The sequence below is a fragment of the Ambystoma mexicanum genome, chromosome 6p, assembly GCF_040938575.1.
Source record: "Ambystoma mexicanum isolate Mex_15411 chromosome 6p, UKY_AmexF1_1, whole genome shotgun sequence".
Classification (NCBI taxonomy): Eukaryota; Metazoa; Chordata; class Amphibia; order Caudata; family Ambystomatidae; genus Ambystoma; species Ambystoma mexicanum.
In genome coordinates this window covers 449,527,565-449,554,072 of record NC_090935.1, presented here as the reverse complement: position 1 = coordinate 449,554,072, position 26,508 = coordinate 449,527,565, and positions in this window count along the sequence as shown.

Below are 26,508 nucleotides of genomic sequence, written 5' to 3'. Positions count from 1 at the left end.
GCCTGGCCTACATATATCAGTCAACAAAAACATGTGGCCCATATATGTAATGTCATCAGTGATGTCATCAGTGATGTCATCAGTGACATGTGTGATATAATCTTCGATGTCCTGGGTGTTAGTCTTAGCAGTGCACAGCGGTGGTGCGAGTTATGGCGAAAACATTAAAACAAAGCTGCTGATAATGTCGCTGTGAAACCTGAAGGTGTCTCACCTGCTAGTCCTTGGGGATCTTTCATCACTTTTGGATCCAGTTCTTGAGGGTGGACCAGTGCAGGAGGATCACCTGGATGAGGGGTCTTTTGGGAGTGGGAATGGCACACTGGAGTGTGAGACATGGTATCCCCTTCCTTGTAACACCTTTTCCCAATCCTACCAGGTAGGATACAGGACCTTAACTCCCGCTTTCACAATACAAGCACTTTCTCACAGACAGTTCACCATGAGTGACATTGCACTAACACCAGAGTGTACACCTGCCATGTCCCAACACCTTGGTCAGGTAATTACGGATCATTGTACATATCTGACTTCCATCACACTTCCCCACATGGATAAAAGGAGGAGCACAAAAGCACACCCTGAGTGAGTCAAAACTCACGAGGAAACAGCAATTCCAAGATAGCAGTTTTACACCAGGAGAAAGATGGCAAGACCAGAAAGGGTTGCAAGGAGGGAAGCACCCTTGACCTGTAAAGAATGTTACTTTCAGGAACCTTGGAAAGTAAGAAACCAAAGACCAGGAACTAAGGCTGATCAAACCTGCACAAACTTCTAACGCATTGCAAAGCAAAATAAAGAAGGAATAGACATAAAAACACCAGGAGAACTCTGTTCTCTTGACCCTGTGATTGTATCAAGGTACTTTCACCATTGCTTCATTGCCATGCTGCACTTCATCTGCAATTAAACTACCCCTAAACTCGGAGAAGTGGAACACTTCTTTTGCGGAAAAGAATATCAATCCAGAGGAGCAACACACATCCACATGCTTTTGTGGATAAAAGATGCTCCCAAATTTGGCAATGACAGGGATTCCACTGTTTTACAGTTTATTAAAAAAAACACGACCTGCCACATCCCTTCAGAAACCCCACATAGTGACCTACATACACAAATCTTATGCTTCCAAAAACATAAGTGTAGAAAATACTGCAGACATAGGGTTAATAGTATACCAAATGTCGCATTAGCATTCCTAGACCAGTTTCGGGTAAAGGACAAGTAAATAGCTTGACACAATGTTAAAGGCACATTGCCTAAAAACAAATACAACATTAAAAGGGATGAAGCATCAAAGTACATCAATGATTACAATGCAATCAGTGCCGTCTTGTCGAATGCAAATATAGACATACAATATGATATGATATGATATGGCATTTATATCACACCTGTACACAAGTGTTTCTAGGCACGACAAGACAAGGAGGAGGAAACAAGGGAGGAAAAAATAACGACCTTACTAGGCCTTGTGTCATTCAGATCACGCAAGTGCGGGAAAGAGGAAAGGGGAGAAGTGCCAATGGGGAAGGGAAGTGTGAAGTGCAGTTAAATCACAAGTGCAGCCAGCTAGTGGCTCATAAGTATAGAGAGAATGGACTGTAGGTTTGTAGAGAAGTAGTTGGTAAGGTTAAAACACTCAGCATGACTCTGGAAGGTTCACTCAATGCAGATGCTCAAGCCATGTATGTTAGCAAAAATTGCAACTACTACATTAGACTCCTCAAAGCAATTAGACCCCTTCTCAATGAAAAGAATTGTGCCACTATTGACAGAGCCACCATGTTATCACGTTTGGACTATGGTAACACACTCCTTGCTGGTGCCAGCAAGCAAAGCCTACACAAGTACCAACTGATTTGAAATCAGGCGATACGAGTTATCAAACCAAAATCAAGGAGAGATCACATTAGCGAAGCCAGACGTGACCTACATTGGTTGAAAATGGAAGACCTCGTACAATTCAAGTCCTTGTGCCTAAACCATAAATGTCTTTATGGAAAAGCACCCGCCTACCTAAAGACTAAACTCACACCTTACAACCCGACTAGAACTTTAAGATCTGAAGCCAAGGGCTTGATAACAACCTTTAAATTTAAAAAAGAACTAGGTCTAGGAAGAGCCTTCCCCATCCGTGCGGCAACCTTCTGGAACACACTACCAACATGTCTCAGACTGGAAACAAACCTCAACTCTTTCCGCAAAAAACTTAAAACCAAGCTCTTTAAATAATCCCAGATAAGATTCCTCGTCCTCTGCTGGCTTAATATCTCTATGTGCTGACTTATCCCATCAACTGTCTTGTCTTTTTACTGTGTGTCCTTGTCTTCATGTATGCGCCCCGATGCTTGCGAGCAGTTGGCACAATACAAATAAACAAATAATCAAATAGTAGATACAGACCCTTGAGTGCTGAGGAGCCCAGAGGCATTGCGAGGGCAACTGAACATGCAGGAGCCTTTACCCGATTTCAGAGGGTGGCCAGGTGACCAGTGCATGGAGCAGTCAGGTGCATCAGCAGGGAAGAGAAAGAGAGAAAGTGGAAGCAAAAGGAAGGCCTTGAGTTGCTTCCGGAAGTGGAGGTGGTTCTGCTCAAGTTTGAGAGAGGCATTGAGGCCGATCCAGAGGGAGGCCACAGCCGAGGCGATAGATATATTGCAGACAATTCCACTGATGTTGATATGTCACAATCTATCTCACCAAAGCTGAGAAAACAGAGCTAAAAGACCTCAGGGATGACATGCCATCTGACAAAACATGGTCACTAAATTGCACAGCTTCGGTATAAAAATTCTCTCCCATAGAGAATGCAGGTGCTACAAAGCTGCAGACCGTTTAACAGGTATAGAATCTGAAATTCTACCAAGATATAGAAACAATAGCCACAAATGATCCCAACAGACAAGAGATTTAAAAAAAAAATATAGAAACATACGACCCAAACAGAAGTCCTACTTTGGAAAACATGTGCCTGTACCACATAGCCCAAAACTACTCGTACAAAATAATGTCACACCAGGTGAGACAACTGGCCAATATGAAGTCTCAACTTGTGAAGGAAGCCTACTCAAATACACTCTAATTATAATCATATACAATCATCATTTAAATATCTGCAACATAGGAAACTGTATTACATAGCCCTACTCCAACTTTTTAAACCACAGAGAAAAGAAGAAGAATTATTAGGTAACCGTGACTCATTTGAAGCTGTATTCAATGCAAATGAAAGCAGTATAACAAATGTCAATTTCAAGCAATAGAAATAAATCGTGGACAATGAACACCAAGAAGAGGAAGAAGTTGAAGCTCAACTAGATAAAGACACTCCTGAGGGCAGTCAGCCTTCCCTTACAGGGAACTAAGAACCACTTGGAGAAGCACTCATTCTAAATGAAGCAGAAGTAGCGATGACTGACGTAGAATACACAATGTATGAATAAAAACAATTGGAAGAAGACTTGTCAGTGGTCAAATCACAGCTAAATGATGAACTCACCATTTAGCTAGTAGTAGTCACTGAGGAAATTCAACATGGATTTAAACATGAAACTAAAAGTTGTAGCTGTAAAAACCTCTGCTCGTCTGCATAAGCGGCGAAGCTGGTTCTGGAAAAACTTTCTTAACTAAAACAATCTGCATATTTCTACAAAGCTTAACAAACAACACATTTTGGCTGCAGTAACAGCCTCCACAGGTTTGGCAGCCTACAACATAGGAGGTGTAACGTTACACCGACTACTGCTCCTTCCAGTAGAACACCAAAGCAAATTGGCATACTACAAATTATGAGCAGAAGCTGCTATTGAAGTATGCACATTTCTGAAACAAATGAAAGTGTTCCTAATCAATGAAGTAAGCATGGTTTATAACCTCATGTTGGCTTTAATTCACCTCAGAAGGCAAGAAGTCCTAAAGACCTACTACGAAGAACTGTTTGGAGGAAAACACATTGGGCCTCATTACGACCCTGGCGGAACGGGTTAAACGGTGCCATAAAAGGCTGCGGCGCTGTTCAACCCGGTCCACCACATTACGAGGTCCCCTCGCGGGACACGTTAAGCACGCCTGGAAAAACCAGGCGTGCATACCGGGTCCCGCGAGGGGAAGAGGGAGCAAACAACGGGCCATCTCGTAATGGCCCGTTGTTTACTCCCTCTCCCATTCCCATTCAGCCTATGGGGGCTGAAATGGGAATGGGGATGAACCGTGTCCGTGTCCTCGAGTGAGGAATTACCGGGCCATCCGAACTCGGAATGGTCCGGTAAGTCCTCATTCCGAGGACATGGACACGGATGCGGTTTTTCCGGTAGCCATGCCGCCAATAGCGGCATGGCTACTGGCATACCTCGTAATGAGGCCCATTATTGTTTCCAGGACCTCCTACAGTTAACACCAGTAAAAGGTCAACCTATTTTCAAAACATTAGGACATAAACAATGCTGCAAAATACTCAGCTGCATAGGAAATTTTAATCTCTGGCAATATTTTAAGTACATAGAATTACCTCAAAACATGCATCAGTCTGTAGACCTCACCTATGGTAACATTTAAAATATCATTAAAACTGGTCTGCTTACTAAAGGTGCAAAATCCATCTGAAATTGTAGACTAGTCCAGGAAATGTATGGGTGAAACACATCTGTTCCTGATGTAATGGAACAATTAACTCAACAAAACATATAATGTATGTCCTTAATGCAACCAATATCAAGTTGCAGTCAATTCAACAAAACAATTTTAAAAAAAGAAATTCAAACCATACTGTGCATCGGCTCCACAGACAAACACGAAATGAATGGAATGACACTCCCTATGTGGCAGCAAGCAACAGCATAAACACATTGCTTAGAAAAATGTAGGTCCAACAGAGCTGGATTGGAGAAAATGTTAATGTTTTGTCTAAACTGCAGAGCAATTTTAAAACATAACCTTGATGTAGAACAAGGTTTAGTCAATGGAGCAATTGGTACTGTTGTTGGCTTCCAAACATATACACATGACAACAACATTCAGTTTGTCAACATCCAATTTGACAAATTTGCACAAAAAAAAAAAATAGGCTGCACAATAGCACATTTCCTTCTTTTCAAAGACATGTACGTACCCACAGAACAATTCTCTCTGTCTATGTAATATGCTGTCACTATTCACAAATCGCAAGGTCTAACCCTAGATCACGCTTTGATTGAAATTGGCAGAAGGTATGAGTTACGTAGCACTTTCACGTCTACATACATTTGAATGTTTATTCATAGTCAACTCTGATGCAAATATAGTCAAAGCTGACATACCTTGAATCCTAGAATGCAGCAGGCTACATGGGCTGTCCACCCCCTTTCTAGATATGTACCCTGAAACTCAAAAAAAACTAAAGCTTTAAAAAGAAAAGTAATACAAACAGGACCTATAAGAGATTGCCCAACAATACCAACAAAGAAACAAAAACAACTGAAGACAAAAATACACATATTCCTTATTAAAAAGAAAACAAGTGCAGGTCCATCAAATAACACAGAAACATAACTCTCTGGCCCATTTAAATTTAGCTACACAACTTGAGTAAATTGCTATGCAAATGTAGCTATGAATGTTCTTTTCAAATTACCACCAATTGTACTTAAACGGCTCAGACCAGTTGTGTTTACAAATGCTCATCCTTCATAGAAATTCCACAAATAACCCTGGCAACACTAACAGATCTCAGGTATAAGAATAAGACTTTTGTATATGAATGGTGAAAGTACTAGAGGCCAAAACATACCTATAAAAGAAATCTTTCAGATTTCGTACACATGGAAACATACATGCAGTCTCTGCTACAATGTTTCACATGAGAACATCCCTAATGAATGATTTATGTATGTATCCATACCAAATTGTGAATCCGTTCCATTTCACCAGCTTCTGCAAAAATGGAAATCATGATATATACGCACTTTTTGCAATTCAGACAATCGTTCCCCCATACAAATAAACTCACATAGCCAATATCTAATACTAACACTTTTACGGTGCAATGCAGATGGTACCAAAAACATCTGTAAGCTTACTAGCTTTGCACGTGGACAAGCATCTCTTGGCAAGACAATCTTCACAACAGTAGGCCTAATCTACCACACTGATGCCACAATCACTGCAGGCCGCTATATGTTAAACAAAGAAGTGGTTGGTTTGAATATAACAACACTAACATTATTCTAAAACATAAGTTACCAGCAAATCTAACGAATGCCGACTTAATATTCTGTAAACTCAAATTTAGTCACTGAACTGTAGCACTATCAACAGTTAGAATACGCCAACTGGTATCTAACTACATCAATAATACTAAATGCTCCTTTTAATAGTAAAAATAGTTCGAAAACGGCAATAGGTATCTAACTTCTTTAAAAAACCCTTCATTGCACTACACTTCAAATACGCCATCACACTTCTTCTTACTACAACACTTCTTCTAACAAACAAATATATTTAGAATACACCAACAGGTATCTAACCACTTTATTCTTTCCATTTAGTACGATACACTTCAAACAAACATACTGTCAAACTTAAACTCACATAAATGTAGCAGTTTTTCTTTTAATGGTGCATGTATTTTTCCCAATGAACGGATGATCATTTAATGTCAGTACAACAGTGTAGCACACACTAATGTTGTACTAAACATAGTACATAGAATGTACTGTGTATGAGGGTCTAAAAAGTGCATGAATTTGTGAAATTGTTTGCAATTAAACATTTTAAACTATCCTGCTTCACATATTAAACTGTGTTATTTCACAGAGAAAGAACCAGAAATGTCTCCTTCATCACCATCTGCAACTAAGTAATCCTGCTAAATGCAATTCGATTTGTTATGTTTACAAAGAAACAAAGGCAAATTCAGTAACCACTACCTTCAATTGTACTGCACTTCAATTGTATTATGCCACCATGTTACAAACACTGTATACTTCCCCTACAGTACCTATAATTACTATACACATATTACTATAGTGTGTGTTGCCAAAAATCTGGCCACTGACCACAACCACCACAATATAATGAAACCACATAACAAGTACATGCAATACATGCTGAAATAACCAAACTTGCCCAGAACCCCCTTCCAATGCAAACTATATCCGTGGACAACAAAATTGGCTGCCGACTCGGCAGCAGCTGCAAACACCTTTCTTTTTTCCACCTATACAAACAGCTCTATATCATGTTTATTCCACTCACCTGCCCTTTCCAAACCATCTTTCCTCTACCAAATAACTCCAAATTTGTTTTTCCATGCTGTCCGTTCACGGCGCTATCTGTGATCTGCCACAGTGTCCGTGAACTCCCACAACACCTGCACTTCCTTTTCCGACCTACACAAATAGCCCCATATCATCTTGTTTCCACTCCCCCACCCTTCCCAGCCCCTCTTTCCACCACCAAATAACCCCAGATATGTTTTCCAGACTTTTATCTACTGCAATGTACGCGGTCAGCTGTGACTCTCCGTAGATACAACATGGCGGGTGTTTCAGAAAAAGATTTTTGCTCACGCCTGCAGCCCAAACCGCTGGACGGATTTAAAACAAATTTGCGGTTGGAGCGGCAGCTTGTTCCCAAAAGCATGCTTTTGTAAATTTGGTGTAAATCCGTCCAGTGTTTCTTTTTAAAATGGCCAAAAAGGAGGTAAAAAAAAGATATTGATATCTGGGTTCGGTCCGCAGACTTACTTCCCTGTTTGGTCTGCAGACAGGCCTCCAATTGGCCAGGGGCTAATGTGAGGTCCGCAGACTTTGGACGCAACCACTGATTTCATGGTGATGAGCATGAGGTGCATCAGATTTTTGCAAATGCCTGCCATGTTGGATCTGTGGATGGACAGCTAGGTGGGGAACAAGTCTGGAAAACAAATTATGTGTCATTTTGTGGTAGAAACGGGGCCGGGGAGAGTGGAGTAGTGTAAAAAAGATGATATGGGGCAGTTTGTGTAGGTTTAGAAAGGCCGGGCTGGTGTTGTGGCTGTCCGCAGACACCGCAGTAGTATTGGGACAGCACAGCAAAAGGACTGCTTGAAAATGACATTTAGGATTATTTGATGCCTGGACAAGAGAATAGAAATGGTAGGGATGTGGAATGAAGGTAATGTTGAGCTGTGTTTATAGATAAAAAAGGTTTGGATATTCCACCGAGTCCACAGTCAATTTTGGTGTCCATTGACATAATTTTGATTGCAGGGGGTCACGGTGAGTTGTTCTATTTGATGGTGTATGGTATGTACTTATTATATGGTTAATTTTGGGGGGCAGGGCCACAGGGCATGGCCCCAAGAATATGTGCACTGGGCACAACCACCACAGCTGTAATATGGATGGTAATTATAGGTAATGTATTAGGAATGTGGCCAGAATTACACGAATAGCAATATCTATATAGTTATTGTAGGCAATATAGTTGGAGTACAAAGTGTTTGTAATATGGAGGAATTATGTAATTGAACTGTATATGGTACTTATGATTGTATTACAATTGAGGAGAATTGCTGCGGGTACTAAGTGTTGTAGCATTATGAAGCTGCAATCTCTGGTTTATTTTCTGTGGAAAAAACACAACTGATCCAAGCCATCTCAGTAAATGTTGTGAGCAATTGATGGCAATTGAAAGAGAAGATTTATTATCACATTAGCATGACAATTTACTCCAGTTGCGTTTCTGAATTTAAATGGACCAGAGAGTCCTGTTTGTGGATCGTTTGATAGGCCTGCAGATGTTTCTGAAAAAGTGAAATTTGTGTATTTCTTTTGTGATGGATATGCAGTTGATTTTGTACTAGACATTTTTGTGGTTGTATTGTTTGATGCAGGGGTTGGTAGTTTCTTTAGTGGTATTGTTGGGAAATCTGCTATGTCACCTGTTTCTATTATTTGTCTTTTAAAGGGGTTCATTTTTTGAGGTACAGGGTACATATCTAGATGGGGGGGTGTATAATGCCTCTAGCATGTTGTATTACAGGATGCAAGGAATGTCAGCAATTAATTTGTTTGCATCAAGGTTAACAAGGAATAGACCATTGAGTATAGGCAGACGTAAAGGTGTTATGTAAGTCATACCTTCTTTAAAGACTATGCTGCCAATGTCAATCTATGCTTGATCTAGGTTTAGTCCTTGTGATTTGTGAATGGTGACATCATATGCAAGAGATATAGAAAATGGTTCTCTGTGTACGTAAATGTCTTTTAAAAGAAGGCAATGTGCTATTTTACGGCCAATTTTTTTAACTCCTGCAAGTTTGTCAAAGTGGGTGTTGACAAACTGAATGTTGTTGTCATGTGGATGTGTTTGGAAGCCAACAACTTTACCAATTGCTCTATTGACTAAACCTTGTTCTACTTCAAGGTTAAATTTTAGAATTACTCTGCAGTTTGGACACAAAGTCAATATTTTCTCCAACTCGGCTGTGTTGCAGAGACATTTTTCTAACCTATTTCATTGTGCTGTTGCTTGTTGACATACAGAAAGTGGCATGCTGTGCACTTCTAGTTTGTCTGTGGAGCTGATATGCAGTCTGGGTTGCATTTCTTTTAACAACATTATCTCTTTGAATTGACTACAGCTTGCAAGAGTTGAATTAAAGGCATGCATTTTAGATTGTGTTGAGTTAATCGTTCTATGACATCACAAGTAAATGTGTTTTGTCCATATAGCTCATGGATTATTCTACTATTTAACATGGATTTTACATCTTTAGTAAGAAGCCCTGATCTAATGCTTTTTAAAATGTTAGCATATTCGAGGTCTGCCGACTGGCACATGTTTTGAGTTAGTTCTCTGTAGTGAAAATGTTGACAGAAATGTACATTTCCAATGCTGCTGAGGGTATCACAGAATTCTTTGTGTCCTAATGTTTTAAAAATAGGTTGCCCTTTCAATCATGTTAACTGCATGAGGTCTCCAAAACTAATAACATGTTTTCCTCCAAACAGTTCTTGGTAGTTGTTTTTTAGGACTTCTTACATTCTGAGAGGAATTAAAGCCAACATGAGTTTAGAAACCATGCTTTCTTCATCTATCAGGAGCACTTTTATTTGTTTTAGAATTCTATGTACTTCAGTAGCAGCTTCTGCTGATAATTTTTAGTATTCTAATTTTGCTTTGGTGTTCTACGGGAGGAGTACTAGTCAGTGTAAAGTTACACCACCTATGTTGTAGTCAGCTAAACCTGCGGGGGATGTTACTACAGTGGAAAGGTTGTGGTTTGTTAGGTTTTGTAGAAATGTGCTGATTATTTAAATTAAGAATGTTTTGCCTCAACCAGCTTCACCACTTACATACAGGAGCAGAGGTTTATAATTTTTACAGCTACAGGTGTTATTTTCATGTTCAAAACAATGTTGAATTTCTTGAGTGACTTCTAGCTAAATGGTGAGTTGTTGATCATTTAGCTGTGATTCCATAAACTGACAAATCTTCCTTAGATTGTTTGAGGGTGCCTGGCATGGAAATGGGACTGCAGAGGACATTGATGGATCAGCTAATAAGGTTTCCTCGGTGTGGTGTACAGGAAGAGAGGGTAGCAGGAGTGTTATTAATAGGAGTTGTGCAAGGATTAAAAATGGCCATGGCAATGTATTTCAGCAGGCAGAGTGTTTGGATGTTGTGGACTCTTGGGTCCACTGGGTGAAGGTGTATGCTAAGCATTGTGGAAAAGCCATACATCTTGGATTACCTGAATTGGAAGTTTTCTGTTATGAACTGTGAGGCATGAAGTGGGTTGACTTGCTCCAAATTTGTGCAAATATGGTTCAATTGAAACATGCAGACATTATTATGATTCATTGTGGTGGGAACAGTTTGGGGAACATGACTGGAATTTCTTTGCAGTTTGAAATGAAGGACACATTGGGAAAGTTGAAGGAAATGTTCCTTAATTAAAAAATAGTTCTTTCATGCATTGCGCAGAGACAGATTTGGATGTGTTCCAGTTCATTTGGCACAGCATCAATGAAATTGGGAGTGCTTTTGTTCGCGATTTTGGCATGACATTGTTTCATAATGAGAACATTAAATATGATAGGGCCAACATTTTTCAGTGAGATGGATTTCATCTAACTGATGTGGGTAATGAGATTTTTGTGGAAAACATTCAAAATGCTTTGAAACAGTTTTTGTAAAAGTGAGAAGAAATAATGAAATTCAGTTAAATGTTTTTCTTAGTTTGCAAAACCAAAATTAAAAACATGTATAAACTCCAAAAAAAGGTTCTTTTAAGAGCTACCCTTTTTTGACGCAAAACAATTTGAATGATTTCAATTGTCCCACACCCTGACATTTTTAGATGTCCGTGGACTTTGCAGGATGTACAGGGGCCTATGGCTTGTTTTCACTCTTTTATTTTTTAATTATGAAAGGTGGATCCTAAAGGAACCTTTTTATTTTGTATTTTTTCAATTTTGTATTTTCTTTTGCCATTTTATCTCAGGAGAGGCAAGGTAGGGTAGGGAAGGGAGGGAAGGGGCACCAACCACAGGGATGAAGGGGCAGGTGGAGAGAGGAAGATGTTGGCTCGGCCTTAATCAGTTAGGTGGCAGTGTTTCTCATGTTCCTTGACTGCAGCCTCGAAAGCACTCCGAAATTGCTCCCCCCTCCATATCAGTGCTTCACAGTACATGCTTAGCACTTTGAGCCTCGAAAGGTAAGGGTCTACAGCATTCTGTATGGCCTGTGATGCTGCTGCTGGGATCCTTTACCCAAAGGAGTATCCTTTGTGGTGACAGGAGCAGATGAAGTTGATGGGGTGGCAGAAGTCAACCTGCTTTTGCCTGATAAAGGTATCACCTTTCTCAAAGCACTCTGTTGGGTCAATTTGGTGTGGCACGAAATGAAAGTAGTCCATTGGGAATACAAGCTAGGTTTCCCGCAAATGAGTACAACTTTTCAATCAATTCATCAAACCTTGATTGCACAAGCCTTTGGGACATTTCCAACGGTCATAAACAATTGCCACACCCAAGACTCCCTCAGAATTCCTCCACTTTATCCTCTTCTTCTTTGTGATCCTCTTCTTCTGCATCACCGCACCTGTTCCCCTCTCCAGGCCTTCCAGGTTGTTGAGGTGGCAGTGGTGGTGGGGTGCCTGGGAAGGAGGGATGGCCATAACAGATGCCAAGATGGTCTCCAAGAAGTTCTGCAAAGCAGGTGCTCTCTCCTGGATAGCAATGAGAATGAGGAAAAGTATTGTGTGGGTCCCTTTAGAGGAACTGTCCACGGACAGTCGTACTGTCGGCGGATAACCAAGTCACAAAAAGGGCTTGAAAAGTTGTAAAAAGTTGCCAGATCAATAAAGAATGTGTCTGGGAGCTGTGCTGGGTAAAGTGTCTGATGAAACATCCAAGATTGGCTGGAAAAGCACTTTTAAACTGTCTGTGGCCATGGACACAGTTTGTGTACACCGCTGTCATGCCACACGGGTCCAGTCACATGATGACCTCCTCAGACATCCGTGAGCCCGACGGGCGTCCTCGGACATCCTCCAGGCCAGAATCGCAAGGCGCATGCCCTGGGTGTCTGTAGGACCTGCGCTGTGTCTGCAGACTATTTAAAAGTGCAACACACAAAAATTGACATGTCCAGACATCCTGCATGTCCGGGGGGACCTCCACTTTGAATGCGGACACCCCGGACAGTCACGTAGTCCGCAGCCTCATTATAGGAGTTTTAAAAAAAGTAGGAAACATTGAACAACAGTACACAAAACATTCATAGTACAAACAATATATGTATTCAAGAAAGGGATGGGGTATTGGAATGGGAAACATAAATGAGAGAATCAGGAACTGTTGTACAATAATTATGAGGGGAGGAAGGGAGTGAGGTTTCATCAAAGCATCTTTCATTAAAATGTACAGAATTTGCTGGGGATTGTTGCTGGGAACAAGGGGGGCAGGTGCAAGACGGACTTTGATAGGGAACAATTTTAATCGCATGATTTTTCACATACTGTACAAGTTCTTTCATATCATTACTAAGTTTATCTAATTTGTTGGACACGTTCATGATTTGATCATTTACAGTTGTGGATATGGCTTCTGTTTGTGATTCTGGGGATTGGTTATAATTCAACTGAGGCGTGGTTTCTTCATGAAAACTATGTACTGTAAGAAAAATAGAAATTATTATTTTAGTAAGGTGTGTACAAAATACATTATTGCATACATTCAAATATATTGTATACTATTGGAAATGTTATCTTCACTCATTTCTTCTTTTGGGTAGTTCTCCTCTAACCATTCAAGTGTGCTTGCCATAAAACCGAAAAAGCCTTGAAATTTGCCAGTTATGGTAGGCTAAGCAACCATAATTCGCACCACCTCAGTACACTGCTAAGACTAACACCGAGGACATCAAAGATTACATCACAAATTTCAATGATGAAAGGAGCCATCATCAGTAGGTCAAGTGACCTGCTAATAGATGTGATGAAAAAAAGACATGTCCATTAAAATGCCAGTGCATGACTCAGTACATAATTCAAAAACTGTATTCAAACCAATCCACATTGCACAGCTTTCAACTGGGAGGCACCCATTTCTTAACGGGTGAGTGCATGATAATAAACACTCTTAACAAATAGAACATTTGATTTGCATAAGGTGAAAAGGCAAACTGAGCTTCAAACAAAACAAAATAGCTGGGGAATCCAGAGGCTATCTGAGAAGATGCTATGTCCATAAGATATTTCTAGAAAACATCTTCATAGTGCAAAATAAGTTAGCAATAAAGTGCAAATGCATAATACTGTGCAACCAGGAGCAGTCTCAGGAGGTGCTGAATCCATGGAATATTTGAAAAAACATCTCTATTGTGCAAATGTAGCTGACAATAAAGTGCAAGTGCATAGTGCAGCTTGATGCTCCTGCAAAAAGTACCATTAATTTACTATATAAAAAGCCACAGCATAGTTTCCTAAACACCACTGCTGTGTCAAACCATACTCTGTGATCCCCACACCTAGCAGTAAACAAAAACACAACTGTAAGGGTGAAAAATAACACAGATACCATGATTTGAATATTAGTTAAGGAATACATACATTTCAGAGTCTATATTCAGGGCCAGAGTTATTAAAGTGCTGCATTTACAAATCAATGTCGCTTCTAACTGACGTTACCCTTTTTGTGTTCAAGGATATTAGCTAGATGAAGAAATGCCATGTCTTGTACTTCTGCTTCTCCATTAAATGTTGAGTAAGAGGATAATTTAAATCGCCATTTATGATCGCTCTATAATGCTGCAATCTACGCAATTTCAAGGGACCAATGGTAGATCCAATATTTTTCAGATCACAGCTACATGTGATGACATATGCCACACATTTTTTTAATACAGGTTAATCTGTGTTTGTACATCCACATTTTTCCATCTGGAGTATAGAATGGTTCTTTTGACAGAAAGGCACACATTTTACATTTGAAATACTTGGTGAACCCAGGAACCTGGGCTCTTTCTGAAAGCCAATGGTTGGAATCACCTTCAATTCTAATCATAATAGGGGACAAATATTCTTTAAATAAGGGGCTCTAGAGAATGTGACCTGAGGCGAACAGCCCACTACTCTGTTGAGGGAGTTGTCACTCATCAGTATTTTCCAAAGTTTTTGAATAATGGCTCAAATTTGGTTGGCTTTATATGTATAGCCTGTGATGAATCTGATGACCTCATCTTTGGGTTTCAACCTCGGCTTAAAGAGATCCATTCTGGTGTCCTTGGCGACTTTCTTGCAAGATTTTTCTACAGTATTGTGCCCATAACCTCTGTTAATGAACTCTTGGCCAATGTGTTTAGCCTCTATTTGAAAGTCTGGGTGTTTAGTGCAAATACTCTTTGCTCTTAAAGATTCCTCATAAGGTATGGACCTTTTGAGACCCCTTGGGTGATGACCAAGTACATGAAGAGTGGAATTAGAGCTAGTCTCCTATCTATACATGGTGGATAGCAACTCATTGTTAATAACATTAAATTGAATATCAAGAAATACCAACTCATTTATTTTTGCTCACAGTGAGATTAATTTTGTTATTATTAAGAATTTCAATATACTTGGAAAGGCACTCTTCAGAGCCATCCCATATAACAATGACTGTGCCTTATATTTATATATATGTTTGCTCCTCATACACAATATAATTTTGGTCAAGACAAAATCGGAGCATTTCCATTAGCATTTGGTTGTGTTTTAGATAACTTATTGAGCTGGCTTGCAGAAAATGTTGACACGCAGCCAAACCATACTGATGCTTAATCGGGGTATACAATGACAGCACATCAAGTGATACCAACACATATTGAGAATCGCAATTTACATTATTGAGTTTAGCAAGTAAATCTGAGGTATCACGAATGTAGGAACTGAGACCAATGGCAAAAGGTTGAACAATGTGATCTAAACATTTTGAGGTGTTTTCAAGAAGACTGTTGATCTTAGACACAATGGCCTGCCCGGGGACTGGGAGAGGCTTTTATAGATTTTAGGATTGGAGTATATCAACAGAGTCAATGGATGATTGTTTTTTCAGAAAAAAATATGCATCTTCATTGATACGCTCTATCTCAAGCCAATTGTGATGTAATACAAAAAAAAATTCTCCAAGGTGTCTGTCAAAATAGTTTCTTCTACTGTTTAATAGCAGACAGTATCATTAAGTTGCCTGGATGCTTCTTCGGTGTATGTATTTTTATCCTTTGTCTGGAGGTCTGATAATTATATTCTTGTCCTCCCTTAAGCTTTTTAATGCCATATGTTGAATGTAAGTCAGATTTCTTGATCCTGACGCAATGTGACTAGGAAGTTTCTTAAGATCCTTCATGACTAATTCTTCAAACACCTCAATAGTTCCACAGTTGATGTTCAGGCAGAATATGGATTTGGGTTTAAATTTCCCAGGAGTGCTCATGTCTGTATGAATACCAAACCGTTCAAGAAGGACTGAATTATCCGGAGGCTCATTGTATAGTGATAGGTCTGTGGGATTATCTTGAAGAGTGGTTAAGCAGGTAATGTTTGTTAAGTGTGAGACTGCAAAAGGAGACACAGATTTTTCATCACATTTGTTTTTTGTCTACCTTCATCCAGCATAATAGAATAGAATTTTATAAGTTTTTGCTTTCTTATGAATTTGAAAAGATCTGTCCTGGTTGAAGTAAAGTCAAACGTATAAGATGGATAGAAGGAGAGACCAAATTCAAGACAGATTCTTCAGTCAAAGTCAGTTCTCTAGATGATATGTTGAAAATGTTCAACTGTAGGCCTTCCTTCCTCGTGGTCTCCCGCTTTGAATTTCCCAGAGCGTGTCACTCTGCTTTTCAATGTGTCTCTGCTTGGATTGACATTCTCGTCTTTACTTTGCTTGCATGCTTTTCCTATTTTTCCTCTCTTATGTGCCCTGTGAACTTGCATCTTCCTGTCTTGTCTATCTTGCTGTCCATGTTCAGCAGCTTGAACTCTTCAAATAAATTCATCCTTTTTGAGGTCACAACATCTGAGTCTGATATGTCCACTTCTGAATTGCTAGGCTCATCTGAACGGTGCTGCCAATTGTTTCTTGTCGACTGCTATGTTGTCGTTTCTCTCTTTGATTGGGCCATCAAGCCTTTTTGCAAAAGTGTATATGTGCCCTTGTTCATACTCCAATCCATCCCTTTTGAACTTGAGTTGTTTTCTAAGTCTGACCTCTCCTTCAAATCCCTCGAGATTTTCCTCTATCCTAGATATACGTTTTTTACAGTCATCTCCTTCTTCTGAGTTGAACAACTGTTCTTCCATGTCTTCTATGTCTTTCAGAAATTTGGTTCTGTCAAGCTTAGCATATTTTATCAAGCTGTCCATCATGTTAAATGAGCATGTGTTAGTGTAACCGGTCCATTCTTCTATAAACTGGGGATCAATGTCTTCCAATGTTGGAAAGGTCAAAATGCATAGACCCCTAGGGATTCGCTGAACTTCCAGGTAAATTTGTAATGTCATTGCCACCCACCATTTCAATATTTCTTTCTTTTTGATCTTCTCCAGTTTATGCATCTTTTGTTGTACTGTGAGGCCGGCAGGGAGACTATTATCACCTGCTGCATTAATGTGTACAATTCTTTGTTAAAAAGGAGGTCTGCTGCCGCCCTGTGTTTTGCTTCTACCTGGTACGCCATTCAAATAGGCAAAAAAGTAAAGCATGATGATAATGTGTAAGATCAAGGACTAGTTGCTTGGGATACCATAGATACTCCTGTGCAATATATCTATGTATATTTGTATTATATCTATGTAAATCTGTGACCCAAGTTGTGCATCTTCTTATAACTGCTGCGCCCTGATTCCCTTGGGTCTGGTGCGCAATAGAAATAAACAAACAAACAAACACCCAATCCTCATTCTAAAGCTTCAAGATTGTCGAAGAGCAACTAAAATGTCTATTTAACCATGCACTGTATCATTATTATTATTATAAAAAAAACTTGTAAAGAGCAAAACTAAGGCTCAATGGTATCTAGGCGCTACCGAAGGCATCTAGGCATTAACATCGACAACTATTTCCCTACTCATGCATAAATAGCATAAACAAGTGCAAATATGGGCACTATACTGTATTTTACGTGTAATAACTACTAGATGTGGATTTAATGAAATCCAAAAATTGGATTCACATAAAGTAAGGGAGGCAGCTGCTAACATATTTGAATTGTAAACCAACGGAATGAGCCAAACAAGTAGCACTATTCTTCATGACATAGCTGGTGCACTAGGGCTAAGTTGGCAAGACTCTCCATAAAAACACACACAGTCTCCCTTACTAGTGCAGGCAATCGCCTCACAAGCCATCACGGGAAATAGAAATAAGCACAAGCTCTCATAGCATACTTGAAGAAAATCCCTTTATTACATAAATTGCATCAATAGACAGTAAAAAAGAAGTGACATAGTCACTCTTAATGGACCAGGAAAGTAACACTCACGCAGCAGGGTTAAAAAATGCTGCGCGTTCCGCACATACCTCGTGCTTCTTCAGGCTAGAATTAGTTAAACATCTTTGTTCGCTTCCTGACACATTAAGTCTGTTGGCCACAATCTGCCTCCATTTGCAAAGGTCATGTGATGGCAAGGTAAATGACGGAAATACAGCCCACTATGCAGGTGGCCATGTCGGAATGTCTTCAATATGTGAAAAGGCTGTTAATGGCACAGTACCAAATGTATGAAATTTATAACTGGGGAAATGCAAAGAGCAGTGACTTGGTTCCAAAAGCACACTTTTGCAAATATGGTGTAAATACATTGCGTATTTTTTATTTAAATGGCCAAAAAATATGTTAAAGAAAATAGTGATATCTGCGTCCGGTCTGTGGACTCATTTCCTGATTCGGATGCCGCAGATGCGCCTGGACCAATCAGAGAGCAGAGTGACGGTCCCTGACATCATACATGCCCACTAATTGGTCAATTAAAAACATGAGTGCTTCAAACCTTTGAAACAGACCCCATGTTGGATTTGTGAACTGTGCCCACAGTCCACAGACATCGCAAGAAAAACATTTATAAAAACAACATTGCACTTGTCAAATTAATGAAATAATCTCTGGGGAGGTGATGGGGGATGAGGATGGAATGGGACATGGCAATAAAATGCCAAAAATGTGGTGTTCTTTCTTCTACAAAGTCTGCAAAAATCTCAGATGTTCTGGGACATTCCTGTGATGTTCTCTAACATCTCAGATGTTTGGGGACATCCATGCATATTTCAGAATTACAGGGTCGGTGAAAAGCAGTTTTTGGATGGCTTGGAGCCACTCAATGAAACTGCATTACATTTTGTGATATCATCTTAGACCTGACCCTGAATGGTTCTGCTGAGTTTGGTGCTATTTTGCAAGGGGCAAGGGGCAAGATTATAGGGGGGTTGCAAAATATTTGAAAGGCTTATACATTTGGTGCCGTTTGAATTAATCTGCACACAAGTTTGCAAACAGATGTTAGACCCAGATTTGAATGTTTTTGCAAGGTTTGGTGGGATTTTGTCAAGAGGAGGCAAAATTAGAGGGGGGTCTACGCATTGTTAGATGGTTTATAACTTTATTACTGATTGAAAAATCAGTGCAAAAGTTTTCAGAAACATATACCGAACCTTGAATGTTTGTGCAAAGTCTAAATGGATTTTGTAAAGTGGGGGCTAAGTTATATGACTATTTATTGTAAATACGTTTTTAAACATTACTAAAAAATAAAACATAGATGGACAATCTGGCTATTGGCCATGACCACAAGGGACCGGCAATGGGGTTAAAGTGGGCATGGCCACCAGGGACATGCTATGTCATAAAATGTTTCAAAATCAGGAAAGGGTTGATTGGGAAAATAAATTCTGGACAGGATTGCAGCAGACATTCGCCAGGAGCGGAAGGACCTCAAAGCATGGTTTTGCAAATCTGTCCTGTGGTTTATTGTCAAAATGTAAGTACAAAACATTGTGATATAACTTTTGTTCCTGTGTAATGGGCCTGGTCCTGAGCAAGGACAAATATGTACTCTGATTTGCTTGTTGGAGAGTGCAGCATGGTTTGAATGGGAAAAACATGATTCTGCTTGCAGCTACACCCTGAAGTGTTTGACTGGATTACAACAAACCTGCGCAATCTGTCTTGTGTTCTATTCTTCTAAAGTGTCAAAATATACATACAAAAAATAGTGATATAACTTTGGTGCATGGACAGTGGGCCTGGCCCTTGGCAAGGACAAATGCCTTCTTTGATTTACTTACTGATGGCCGACGCCCTACCTTTAAATGGGGAAAAACAATCTGCCCGCGGCTGCAGCCCAAAGTGCTGGATTGGACTGCAGCAAAAGTGCATGAGTAGCATCAGCAAGGACCTGAAAGCATGCTTTTTCAAATCTGTCCTGTGTTTGACTTTTTTGAAAGTGTAAAAAGGAAGTGCAAAAAATTGTTATATAACTTTGCTGCCTGGACGGTGGCGCCTAGACCTCAGCAATGACACATGTGTACTCTGATTTGCCCATTGGGGAATGCGGCATGGCATGGTGGAGGTGCGAGATATGGTTGCTTAGCTTATCATAACAGGAGAATTTCTTGGGTTTTTCGGTTTGACTTTTAACCAACTTATTTTCACTGAATTTCATAGGTTTTTATTAGTGCAATTTAACCATTATTCACTGAATATATATATTCAGTGAAAAAACGTTGTTAAAAGGGACGTTATGGTTCAAAGTAAAACCGAAAAAAACGTTATGGTTAAGTTGCGCTACTAAAAACCTATCAAATTCAGTAAAAACACTTTGTTAAAGGGACGTTATGGTTCAAAGTAAAACTGAAAAACCCCTGAAATTCGGCAGTTATGGTAAAATAAGCAACCATAACTCGCGCCACCGTGCACTGCTAACACTAACACCTAGGACATTAAAGATGACATCACAAATGTCATTGATGACATCACATGGCTGGCTCTCCCTTTTTTTTCCTTTACTGACATATCTAAGCCACATAGTTTTCTTTCTTCAGTCACAGTCAGGAAGTAAAAATTGAAAAGGTACTATATTTGTAGACTTAGGGTTAAGTCATATCATATGAAACATATATATAGCGGAAGACACAGGCTTGAAAGAGAGCAATCCTTTCTGTGCATGAAGATAATCATTAGAGTTATCAGCACTTTCTCATAGTTTTATTTTTATTACTATACCTTCCCTGTATATGCTCATATTTGTATACATTGTACTCACACTCATTTCCTTAGGGTTCACTGACATCATTTGATACACATACATACAGTAAGTAACACCTTTGAAGCAGAGCGATCATTTCTCTGCATAAAGATAATCAGTTAGGTTATGAACTCTTTCTGCTACTACTTCTGCTTTTTTGCTTACTTCTCTGTCCATGTATATACTCATATTTGTATGTGACATTGTCTCTTTGTGTTTTGTCTGTATTAGGTGTAATTATGTATTAAGTGGGTTTTATTAGCTACTTATTACATGTTAGATTATGAATATTGCACCTTCATCATGTATACTGCACACACTGCCTAAGTTTCTGCATGAGTTGCTTAGTATACTGGATAGAACTTCATAACAGAATGCTATTTATGTCAATGCATTGCTTAATGCACTAATTAGCTCATGATATTGATTCAAATGATCCTTCACACTTTTTGGTCAACATTATAAGAATCCCTCCTACAGAGTTTTCATGAAAAGTAAATGCACATGTGATGTCATCAGTGATGCCATCAATGACATTTGTGATGTCATCTTTGATGTCCTGGGTGTTAGTGTTAGCAGTGCACGGTGGCGCAAGTTATGGTTGCTTATCTTACCATAACTGCTGAATTTCAGGGGTTTTTCGGTTTTACTTTGAACCATAACGTCCCTTTAACAAAGTGTTTTTACTGAATTTGATAGGTTTTTAGTAGCGCAACTTAACCATAACGTCCCTTTTAACAACGTTTTTTCACTGAATTTCATACGTTTTTAGTAGCGCAACTTAACCATAACGTCCCTTTAACAAAGTTTTTTTTTACTGAATTTCATGTTTTTAGTAGCACAACTTAACCATTGACTTTATATACATGTAACATAGAACATACTGAACCCCTAGCTAGTGATTTCGATGTCCGCGGACTACCGCCATGTCCGCGGACATATCGAAAATCTGAGCCTGGTGAATGTAAATTTAAATAGTGTGCCCCATTTCCCCTTTGAGTTTGGCTCTGAAAAGAGCCGTTTTTTTAGTTTTTTTTGCAGATGCTTGACAAACACCTGTTATTTTGTATTTTTTTTCTTACTTTACTCCTAAAATCTTCACATAACCTTCTCCAAAGCAACCCTTACATTCCAAAACAGAATGGCATTTCCCATAAAAGATAAGGAAATGCCATCTTCTTTAAAATAAACAGCATTACTGGAATCAATATTCTCATTATTACAGAAGAACATACCAGCTCTCAGCATGAAGGCACACATGCCTCGGTTGATTACACACCTAGCATTGTTTTGCTGAGGACAAAAAACTGAACTATTGTCCCATATTGCCCTAGGTACTAATCCAGAAAAAATTACTTTGGCATTTGGAAGGATGATCATTACTGCCTGATCCAAGTGTTCCAAATCTGCCAACAAAGTAAGGGCACTGACATAGACCAAATGGAAAGCACCATAGTGCAAAACTACCAGATGAGGACTGTTGATCCTGCCCATATCTTCACAAACGTGTACAATTCCCTGTACTTTGCAATCAGGCACAGTGCTCCACACCACCTCCACTCCTTTAACATCAAAATTCTTTGCAACATGCCTGCATTAAGCATACTGTTGTAAACCATGCACAAACATATCTCCGAGCACCAACACCCTGACTTTCTCCACTTCTGCCATCTTCACTACACACAGTCTCTTTGAGCACAAATCCACAACCTCAACATCTGATTGGCTGATCCCTACAGTCTTCTTTCCATGCTGGATTTGCTGGAAAACCCCGGATGTAGCACGCCCTGTCCGCAGACCGCATAACTCTTAGACAGCCCTTCTACCATTTCCACTTCATTCTCTGTGCCATTCCCTCATTGGATACAGCTAAGCAGGCACACAATACTGAGAATGTCCTCAGAACACCCCCATATTGTTTATTTTCGAACATTTCAGGACACTGCGAGTGCTCTTAGAACACATTCAACTTGCCAGCGAACAATATGGACAACGTCCTCAGAGCACCCCCATTTTCTTTATGTACGAACATTTCAGGACACCGCGAGTGTTCTTAGAACACTTTCAGCTTGACAACGAACAATACAGACAAAATCTTCAGGACACCCCCTGCGAACATTCCAGGACCCCACGCGTCTTCTTAGAACACTTTCAACTTGACACCGATTCCATCCTGTTTATTTACGAACATTTCTGAACAGCTGTGTTGTCTGCAGACAAATCGAACAAAACAAAAGCATCTAGCACATAAAAAAATACAACATTGCACCTATCTCATACTCCCCAACCCACCCAAACACTCTTACACACCAACACACTAAATACAATTTTTAAACCAAGTTTCACCTCGCTGTCCGCTATCAACCGTGAATGCAAGATGGCGGGCGCCACCAAAAATCTGATGCACTCCACGCCCCACGCCATCCAATCAGCGAACACGTTGGATGTCCGCGGACATCGCGCAAGCCGCTCGGCCAACCAGGGCACTGTCCACAGAGCGAACAGGGAAGTCCGTCCGCGAAGCGAACGGAGATATTACTAATTTTTTGCCTTACATTTTGGTCATTTTAAAAAAAACTACTGGACGGATTTACACCAAATTTCCAAAAGCACGCTTTCGGGACCAAGCCCCCGCTCCTGCCGCAAATTTGGTGTAAATCCGTCTAGCGGTTTGGGCTGTAGGCATGCGCAAAGTTTTTTCCCAGTATGTCTATGGGAAAAAACAAAAGTTTTGGGACCCCCCCTATAACTTTGCCCCCCCCGGACCAATCCTCTCCAAACCAGAGGGAGCGAAGTTATAAGCCACCCAAAAAATGCTCTTCCTATGGAAACACCAACTTAACCATAACTACATGGACGCTATATATATATTACACAGCCTGCGGTAGCAGCCATGTTGTAGTTATGGTTAAGTTGCTAAATCCATAGGAAGAACACGTTTTGGGCAGCTTATAACTTCCCTCCCCCTAGATGAATCCTCACAAAATTTAGCAATAAATGTATATGGCCCGCTCTGAATTGTTTGGATGAGTTTGGTGAGGTTTTGTCAAGTGGGGTGCAAAGTTATAGGGGGATCCCAAATTCTTTTTTTTCCCATAGACAAAATGGGAAAAGACTTTGCTCACATCTACAGCCCAAACCGCTTGATGGATTTTCACCAAATTTGCAGCAGGGGAGGCAGTTTGGTCCTTAAGGTGTGCTTTTGTAAATTTGGTTTAAATCTATCAAGTAGTTTTCTTCAAAATGGGATAAACTTAAGTCAAAACAATTTGTGACATCTGGGTTTGGTCCGCAGACTCATTTCACTGTTCGGTCCGCGGACAGAAATCTGATTGGCCCATCGGGCGACGGGAAGTCTGCGGACATTGGCTGTGGAAAATCGTGAAATGTGTCAGTTTTCTTGAAATGCCCACCATGTTGGATTCGCTGATTTATGCCCCTGGCCCCTGCCGAATGTCTGCAAACACTCCAGATGTCTTGGGACAGTCTTGTGGTGTGCGCAGACACTTCATATGTCCTAGGACATCTATGCCTATTTCTGCATTACAGGATTGGTGAAAAGCAGTTTTTGGATGGCTTATAAATTTGGTGCCACTCAATGAAATGGCATTTAATATAGGAATTATATTCCAGACCTAATTCTGAATGGTTTTGCAAAGCTTGGTGGGATTCTGTCAAGATGGGGCAAAATTAGAGGGGGGGTCCCAAAATAGGGTAAAGGCTTATAAATGTGGTGCCATTTGACAAATCTTCACAACAGTTGGCAAAACGATTTTGGATCTAGATATACATGGTGTTGCAAAGTTTGATGGGATTTTGTCAAGAAGGGGCAAAATTAGGGGGGGTTCCAAAATAATGTAAAGGCTTATACATGTGGTGCCATTTGACGATTCTGCGCAAAAGTTTGCAAAAAGATTGGTGGGATTTTCTCAAGAGGGGGTCGAAATTAGAGGTGGCTCTCAACATTTTTAGATGGCTTATAACTTTGTTGCCGTTTGACTAATGTGGACAAAGGTTTTGAGAAATATTATAGACTCAACCTTAAATGTTTATGTAAAGACTGAATCGATTTTGTCAAGTGGGGGCTATGTTATATGACTATTGTATGTACATACATTTTGACACTTGAAAAAATCAAACATGGCTGGTGTTCAAGCAAACACATGTAAGGAGCATTGGCAAGGACTTAAAGCATGGTTTTGCAAATGTGCCCGTGTTTTATTTTTTGACAAGTGTCATAATGTAGGTACAAAAAATAGTGATATACCTTTGGTGACTGAGGTATAGCCTGTGACCATGGGCAGTGGCCAGATTGTCCGGGTCATGGAATAAGGTCATGATGTGGACAATCTGGCTACTGGCCATTACCGTAAGGAACGAATAATGGTGTTAAAGTGGCCCTGTCCGCCTAGGACCAGTTATGTGGTAACGTTATTCGAAAGTTAGATAGGTTTGAAAGGGAAAAAAATGTGTGTGTTGTAACATGGTAATAGGGTTCTTCAGGCTGCCATGGAAAGGGAAGAGGGGCTCTGTACGAAGCCCCAACTTCTCTTTCCATGGTGGCTATCTTAGAAAAGGATGTAGGAAGAAAAATCTATTTTTTAGCACCCTGGGTTAACACTTTGGGAACCAGGGGTGCTAATGGCCTTTATCCCCCATTGCATGGGCTGCAATGGAGGAAAATGGTCCACAGCCCTGGTAATTTATTTATTTATTTATGACGCACCGAAGCCCAGAGTCATCAGGGCACACACAAACACACTTTGCTTGGGCCAATAATTTGGGCTGCGGGCCATTATCCCCCGTTCCGGTCCCTGGAACGGTTGATGAACATCACATTATTCCCATAAGCAAAACAAAAAATGCTAATGGAAACGTTGGAAAAATGTATTGAGCCTATGTACTTTGCTGGGAAATGTAAAGTAGATGGAGTCTTATTCGATTTTTTTACTGTGAAAGGTGGTTCCTAATAAAAAAAATTGGAGGAGAGGTTACAACGTAAGGTGAGGAGGGAAATTAGAGAAGAGGCACCAAGCAATATGGAGGGGCAGGTGGACAGGGGAAGATGTTGCGCGTGTGTTACTTCTAAGGTAGTGGGCAGTGTTTCTCATGCTCCTTGATTACAGCATCAAATGCACATCGAAATTGCTTCCCCCTGCAGAGTGGTGTGTTGATGTATATGCAGAGGACTGTTGTCTACAACGATATGGATCAATAGCCTCTTTTATTGCTCGCCAGGTAGCTGGTGGTATTTGTCTCTCAGACGAGTAAGCTGTGTGGTCACAGTATAGGTTGAGGAAGATGGTGTGGAAGAAGACAGCCTACTACTTGTTAAGAAAGGAACAATCTTTCTAAGAGCATTGCGGTAGTTGGATTTGGTGTGTGGTGCATGGAGGTGGTCCCATAGGAGTAATGTCCAGGTATTCCATGACTGAGTATAAAGTTGCACTCGGTGCATTTCACATTTGTAGCTTTAGCCTTTGGTACATTCCCAACAGTGGTAAAGAACTGCCTCACCCTTCATTCTCTCTGGGTGCTAGAGGTAGGCAGTTCCTCTACCTGATTTTCTTGGTCCCAAGAACAAAGTGGTAAGTATTAGATGTCAAAGACACTGCACACCCATCCCATGTAAGATCCACAGACATACAGCTAGGAGTGAAGCCTCTGGGCAGATGCACTGAAGGATAGCACAACTAAAGAATAATCCCCACTACCACACATCACTGAGGTGGTTGTGGGGAGAACCTGCACTCTTGGGT